We start from the raw sequence: 8,171 nt of genomic DNA, 5'->3' as shown, positions 1-8,171 counted from the left end.
ATACTGCTTTCCACAGGGGTTGCACCATTTTACACTCCCACCAACAGTGAATCAGGGTTCCAGTTTCTCCACAACCTCGCCAGCATTTGTTGCTTGTCCCCTAAACTCTTGACTCATAAAAAACCCCATCCCCCCTAACCCCTCAGGAAAAACAACAACCATAAAACCCTGAAACCAGCATAACTTTGGAATGATTCTGACTCACAGCGACCCCATGGACAGAGCAGATCTGACTCATCAAGTTCCTAAAACCATAAATCTACGGACGCAGGCTGCCTCATCTTTCTTGTTTGGAGTGACTGTTGTTAGGTTCTGTCAAGTCGAGTATGACTCATAGTGACCTTACACACAACAGATCTGCACTCTGTCCTCTCCTGTGCCATCCTCACAATCTCTCTGACACACTTAAGCCCACTGGTGCTGTCATTGTGTCATTTCACCTGGTTGAAGGTCTTCCTCTCTTTTGCCAGTCCCTCCACCTTTCCAAGCATGATGTCCTTCTCCAAGGAATCACCTCTCTTAGCAACATGCCCAAAGTATGTGAGATGAATCTTCACGATTCTTGCCTCCAAGGAGCACACTGGCTGCCCCTTTGAATCCTTGATTAGTAATGGAGAGCTTAACTTCTGTGCCATCAGGACTATTTCACACAAACCTTATACTATAATGAGAGTTTATTATTTAAAACTATGAAAGTTTCCCCTCATAATTGTGTAGGCTGGAAGTCTAAAATCAGAGTGTTGGCAGTGTTGGCTCCTTCCAGACAAAATAAGCCACTCAGTTCCCCTCCTCACTTCCAACGGCTCTAAGAGTTCCTTGACTTGTAGACATGTAACTCAGTCTCTGCCTTTGTCCCATGTAAACGTCTCTGTATTTCTACGTGTATGTTTCTCCTCTTCCCTTTTTTTTAATGAGAAAAAAAATTTGTATTTAGAATTAGCCAGCTGGATGCAGTTTAGCTTATCCCAGTTTTTTTGCAACATCCAAAGCATCATAGTCACGACCAAGTCGAACATAGGCCTTCTTCTCTCCATCAGGCCTAATCAAAGTGTTGACCTTGGCCACATCAATGTCATGGAGCTTCTTTCCAGCTTGTTTGATCTGGTGCTTGTTGGCCTGGACATCCACAATGGACACAAGTGTGTTGTTATCTTCTATCTTCTTCATGGCTGACTCAGTGGTCAGGGGAAACTTGATGATGGCATAGTGGTCAAGCTCATTTCTCCTTGGGGTGCTCTTCTGGGGGTATACGGGCTGCCTTTGGAGTCTCAGCATCTTAGGCCGCCAGAAGATGGGTGGCGTGTAGATCTTCATTTTTTTCTGTGGCTGTGGGTACCCTTCAGGACTGATAAAAATAATTAAAACAGGCCCTCCAGCCCTACAGGATTTCAAGCTATCACCTTGAGCAGGCTCTGCAGGCTCCACCTTTAGTTTAAAGCTATGGGCCGCCTATCCCCTTTTGAAGGGCAAACAGAACAGTAACACACAACTAAAAGGACCCCAGAAACTTCCCTTACCTGAGGTCGTAATACTAGGGATATTATAGCTAATGTTAGATCTGAGCAGAAAGCAGAGAATACCAGAGAAATGTCTATCTGTGTTTCATTGATTATGCAAAGGCATTTGACTGTGTGGCTCACAACAAATTGTGGCGAACTCTGAGAGGAATTGGAATCCCAGAACACCTGATTGTGCTCATGCGAAACCTATACTTGAACTAAGAGGTCGTGATCAGAACAGAGCAAGGAAACACTGCATGGTTCAAAAATCAGGAAAGGAGTGTGTCAGGGATATGTGCTCTTGCCATATGTTTTCAATCAATATGCAGAGTAGATCATTTGGGAGGCTGGATTATGGGGAATGTCCCATCAGGATTGGAGGAAAAGTCTTCCGCAACCTGCGTTATGCAGATGACACAACCTTGCTTGCTGAAACTCAGGAGGACCTGAATGATTTGCTGCAGAGGGTCAAGGACTGTAGTCTGCAATATAGACTGAAGCTCAACATAAAGAAAATGAAGATTTTTCACCACTGGACCAATTGGTAGTACAATGAAAAATGAAGAAGAGAATGAGATTGCTAACAATTTCAGCTTGCTTGGTTCTACAATTTACACTTTTGGCACCAGCAGGAAATCAAACGACGAATTGCATTGGGGAAATCTGCTGTCAGGAACCTTACAAGAGTGTTAAAGAGCAACAATAAGGGAACTCTGGTGGCCTAGTGGCAAGACGTTGCCCTGAAATTCCAGAGGAGAGCGGTTCAAATCCACTAGGTGCTCTGCTGGAGAAGGAGGGGGCAATCTCCTCCTGTACCAGTCAGATCTGATTTGACGGTACACACACACACACACACACACACGAGCAATGATGTCAGTCTGGAGACTAAGCTGTGCCTCATTCAGGCCATGGCCTTCACAATTACTTGCTACACATCAAAGAGATGGGCAATTGACTAAGGATGACAAAAGAAGAATCGATGCCTTTGAGTTGTGGTCCTGAAGAAGAGTATTGAACATACAGTGGACTACCAAAAGAACAAATGTCTGTTATGGAGAAGGTGAAACCAGGCTGCTCCTTGGAGGCAAGGATTTTGAAACTCTGTTTTACATCCTTAGGATACATTGCCAGGAAAGACCAGTCCCTGGGGAAAGACATCATGCATGGAAGGGTAGAAGACCAGCACATGAGAGGAAGATCCTGGATGAGATGAATTGACAGCAGTAACTGAGATAATGGGATAGTTGTGTCTGAGACAGTGAGATTGGCTCAAGATAGGGCCTGGTTCATAGCTGTTGCACGTAGGGTCACTATGAGTTGCAGGTGACTCGATGACACATAACAACAAGAACAATCTTTGATTTGCAGCAAGGATTTAAGTTGTCCTCATTTTCAGCAAGCAAGGTTGTGTTATCTGCACAAGGCTTGTTACTAGTGAGTCTTCCTCCAATCCTGATGGCACATTCTTCATCCTAAAGCCCAGTTTCTCAAACGATTTGCCAAGCGTATAGATTGCCTGAGTATGGAGAAAGGATACAGCCCTGATGGACACATTTCTTGGTTTTAAACCATGCCTTGCTCCCTTGCTCTTGAACTATTAAATAAACTATGGATGGCCATTTTCCCGTCAATGTTTTTTTTTCTGGTCCATGATCTCATCCAATACATTCCATACCATCTAATTATAATTTCTCCTTAGTCTCCTCTGATGCGTGCCAACATATTTGTCTCATGATTTGACCCTTTTGAAGAGTACTAGTCAGTTTAGTTTTTTTAAAAGACTGCCCTTCAAATTGAAGCAAATGTCTGATATTCTCTCACAGTTAAATTCAGGTTAAAATGACTGGAACAGTAAAGTCAACAGAGAACTGCCAGAAAAACAAGCTGGTTTTAGAAGAGGCCATAGCACTAGAGGCATTATCACCAATGTGGGATGGATCTAGGGATATTATAGCTAATGTTAGATCTGAGCAGAAAGCAGAGAATACCAGAGGAATGTCTATCTGTGTTTCATTGATTATGCAAAGGCATTTGACTGTGTGGATCATAACAAACTGTGGCTGACTCTGAGAAGAATGGGAATCCCAGAACACTTGATTGTGGTCATTTGAAACCTATACTTAGACCAGGAAACAGTCATCTGAACAGAGCAAGGAAACATGCATGTTCAAAATAAAAAAGGGAGTGTGTCAGGGTTGTGTCTCTTTTTTATACCTTTTCAATCTATATACTGTCAGGGTGGGTCTTTTTTTTTATACCTTTTCAATCTATATACAGAACAGATCATTCAGGAGGCTAGACTTTATGAGGAGGAATGTGGCATTGGAGGAAGACTTGTCAACAACCTGCATTCTGAAGTATTTCCTGCACAAGGTCAAAGACTGCAGTCTTCAATATGGATTTCAGCTCTACATCAAGAAAACAAAGATTCTCACCATTAGTCCAACTGGTAGGCAGCATTATGACAGATGGAGAACAGATTAAGATTGTTAACAATTTCAGCTAACTGGGTTCCACAATCAACACTCGTGGCACCAGCAGTCAGGAAATCAAAAGATGAATTGCATTAGGAAAATCTGCTGTCAGGGACCTCTCCAGAGTGCTGAAGAGCAACGATGTCAGTCTAGAGACTAAGGTATGCCTGATTCAGGCCATGTTTTTTACAGTTACTTGCTATGCATCTGAGAGCTGGACAATGGCCAAGAATGACAGAAGAAGAATTGATGCCTTTGAATTGTGGTGCTGGAGAATAGTATTAAAAAATACCATGGACTGTCAAGAGAACTAACAGATCTGTCCAGGAGAGTGTGAAGCCAAGCTGTTCCTTGGAGGCAAGGATTTTGAGACTCTGTCTCACATGCATTGGGCATGTTGCCAGAAGAGACCAGTTTTTGGAGTAGGACATCATGTTTGGAAGGGTAGAGGGACAGCACAGGAGAGAAAGATCCTTGATGAGATGGATTGATACAGTAACTGGGATAATAAGGGTAGGTGTGTCAGAGACAGTGAGATTGGCTCAGGATAGAGCAGGCTTCAGAGCTATTGCGCATAGGGTCACGCTGAGTCGTAATGATGGGCAATAACAACAACAACAACCACCCTATGCTTGAATCTATGTTGTTGCTGTTATTTGGTGCTATGCTAACTTCAATTCATAGTGACTCTATATTGTTGTTGTTAGGTGCCATTGACTTGAGTACAATTCACAGCAACCCTATGAACAACAGACCTGAACCCTATCCTATCTCATGGCCTTCTCAAGTCTCTGACATACTCAAGGTCATTGCTGCAGTCACCGTATCTACCCACCTGGTCAAGGGTCTTCCTCTCTTTTGCTGCCTCTCCACCACCACCATCATCATCTTCTTCTTCTTCTTCTATCAGGGGAATGAGTGAATGCAGCCCCTCACTACCACAAATTATACAGTCAAGTTTCCCACATTTGGGGAAATTGCAGGGGTCGGCACATCTGGAGTGCAATGAATAAGCCTCGCCCTGGGAAAACCACCTTCATGATCATGGTATCTTCCCTGCCAGGTAAGTATATCCACCTTCTTTTTGTTGGGATTCTATGTACAACAGATCAGACCTTGCCTCCAGTAGCATCATCCTCTGCTGTGCTCAAGTCCATTGTCGTAGACACTGCATCAGTCCACCTAATTGCAGGTTTTCCTCTCCTCTGAACTTCCGTCTTTCCAAACTAGATATCGTTTTCTAGGAGCTGGCCCTCCTGACAATATACTCATACTATTTGTGATGAAGTCTCATTATTCTTGCCTTTAAGGAGCACTCTGGCTGCACTTCAACCAAGGCAAATTTATTTGGGATTTTTTGGCAGTCCACGGTATATCCAATATTATTCACCGACACTATGATTCAAAGGCAGCAATTATTCTTATTTATTGTCCAACTTGCACAAACATATAAAGCAATTTTAAAAACCCTTGCATGGATCAAGCGCACCTTAGTCTTTAAACTGATATCTTTGCTCTTTAGCATTTTAAAGAGGTCTTTGATAGCAGAGAGGTCCTTGACAGAAGATCTGCCCAATGCAACACATCTTTCAGTTTCTTGACTGCTGCCTCCATGAATTCTTCTTCTACATCATCTTTCTTGATTGTCCAACTTTCATATGCACATGAAAGCAATTGAAAATAGCATGGCTGAGATCATGTTGGAGGAGAGCATTAAGTAGCCCATGGATTGGAAAAAGATTAACAATTTATTTTGGAAGAAGGACAACCACGGTGCTCCTTAGAGTCAAGAACGGTGAAACTTCTCATGTACTTTGAGCATTTTGTAGGAAAATGGCAGTCCTTGGGAAGAGACATCAACATGGAAAAGGTGGAGGGTCTGAGAAAGAGAGGAAGACTCTAATGAGATGATTGATGCAGTGAGGATAACAATGGGCTGCAGCTGTTAGAAGTGATGAGATGGTTCAGGAGAGGAGCTGATTCAGATCTGTTGTTCAGAAGGTCTCTATTAATCACGACCAATTCAAGGGCACCTAAAAATTACAGCAGTTTCCATGGGTGTTGAGCATAGATATAAGTGAAACTAAGCCACTCGGACTTAAAATTCCAGCCAGGCCATCTTTGACAGACAAATTTCAGGGCCCTTCCACATTAAGAAAATCAACAACCTGTGTTATGCAGATAACACAACCCTGCTTGCTGAAACTGAGGAGGACCTGAAGTCCTTGCTGCAGAGGGTCAAGGACTGCAACCTTCAATATGGATTGAGGCTCACTATGGAGAAGACAAAGATTCTCACCATTGGGCTAATTGGCAGCATCAGGATGGATGGTGAAAAGATTGAGATTGTTCACAGTTTTAGTTTGCTTGGCTCCGCAGTCAACACTCTAGGTACCAGCAGCCAGGAAATTAAAAGACATATTGCAATGGGAAAGTCTGCTGTTAGGGACCTCTCCAAAGGTACTGAAGAACAATGGTGTCATTCTGGAAACTAAGGTGCGCCTGATACAGGCCATGGTCTTTGCAATCACTTGCTATGCATCAGAAAACTGGACAATGACTAGGGAGGATAGAAGGAGAATTGACACCTTTGAGCTGTGGTGCTGGAGAAGAGTATTGAATGTACCATGGACTGCCAAGAAAACAAACAGGTTTGTCCAGGAGAGGGTTAAACCGGGCTACTTTTTGGAGTCAAGGATTCTGAAGCTTCATCTGACACGTTTTGGACATGTTTTAAGGAGGGACCAGTCCGTGGAGAGGGACATCATTCTTGGGAGGGTGGAGGGACAGTGCAGGAGAGGAAGACCCTCTATGAGGTGGGTTGATTCAATGACTGGAGTAGTGTGGATGGCTGTGTTGGAGGCAGTGAGATTGGCACAGGATAGAGCAGAGTTTAGGGCTGTTGTACGTAGGGTCGCTATGAATCGCAGGTGAATCAATGGCACATAACAACAACAATAAGAAAGAGTAAAAAACCAGAGACTTTAGAAAAATTAGCTTATCAAAACTTCATGGAACACAGTGACAAAAATCTGAAACAAGAGATGCATTGAAAAGTGGTCTGGGTCCATCCGCCCAAGATGCCGACGGGAAAGAAGGCCAAGGGGAAGAAGGTGGCCTCAACGCCCACCGTGGCCAAGAAGCAGGAGGCCAAGAAGGTGGTGAATCCCCTGTTCGAGAAAAGACCCAAAACCTTTGGCATCAGGCAGGAGATCCAACCCAAAAGGGACCTTACCAGCTTTGTCAAATGGCCCTGCTACACCCAACTACAGCGGCAAAGGGCAATCCTCTACAAACGACTCAAGGTGCCACCCGCCATTAACCAGTTCACCCAGGTCTTGCACTGCCAGACGGCTACTCAGCTGCTGAAGCTGGCCCACAATACCAACCAGCCACCAAGAAGGAAAAGAAGCAGAGGCTGCTGGCCCAGCTGAGAAGAAGGTGGCTGGCAAAGGAGACACCCCACCAAGAGATCCCCTGTCCTCTGTGCTCGGGTGAATACAACCACCACCCTGGTGGAGAACAAGAAGGCCCAACTGGTGGTGAACGCATACGACGTGGACTCCATAGAGCTGGTGGTCTTCCTGCTGGCCTTGTGTTGTAAGATGGGTGTTTCCTTCTGCATCATCAGTGGCAAGGCCAGGCTGGGCTGTCTCATCCATCGGAAGACCTGCACCGCTGTTGCCTTCACGCAGATGAACCTGGAAGATAAAGCCGCTCTGGCAAAGCTGGTAGAAGCCATCAGGAACAATTACAATGGCAGATAAGTTGAGATCCGCTGCTACTGGGGAGGCAACGTCCTGGGGCCCAAGTTAGTGGCCTGCATCGCCACGCTGGAGAAGGCTGAGGCCAAAGAAATCGTCACCAAACTGGGCTAAGGTACAAACTGACTTTACATTAGAATAAACTTATTACTCTGTCAAAAAAAAAAAAAGAAAAGAAAAGTGGTCTGGGGAAAAGGGAAGGAAAGGGGAGTGAGGAAACAGTACTACAATGAATGAATGGAGAACAAAAAAAAATACTGCCACCAAAACCAAACCAAAAACTTCATGGAGCTCAATTGAGCATAAAATCACTTGATGAGGACATGCTTCTTGGTGCAGGAGAGGGCCAGCAAGGTTAAGGAAGACTCATTGAGATGGACTGCATCAAACGTGCTGGTGATCACGAGGATACGAAAGACTGGGTAATATTTTGT

General features: G+C 44.3%; 1 pseudogene; it reads left to right on the top strand.

Moving 5' to 3' along the window:
* Positions 1–7,053: 7,053 nt before the first annotated feature.
* Positions 7,054–7,851, top strand: LOC102859400 (annotated as a pseudogene).
* The last annotated feature ends 320 nt before the right edge of the window (positions 7,852–8,171 follow it).

The sequence above is a fragment of the Elephantulus edwardii genome, unplaced genomic scaffold, assembly GCF_000299155.1.
Source record: "Elephantulus edwardii isolate Elephantulus edwardi_28Jun2011 unplaced genomic scaffold, EleEdw1.0 scaffold00296, whole genome shotgun sequence".
Taxonomy (NCBI): domain Eukaryota; kingdom Metazoa; phylum Chordata; class Mammalia; order Macroscelidea; family Macroscelididae; genus Elephantulus; species Elephantulus edwardii.
The sequence above is the reverse complement of the archived record's forward strand: the minus strand, read 5'-3'. Positions and strand labels throughout refer to the sequence as shown.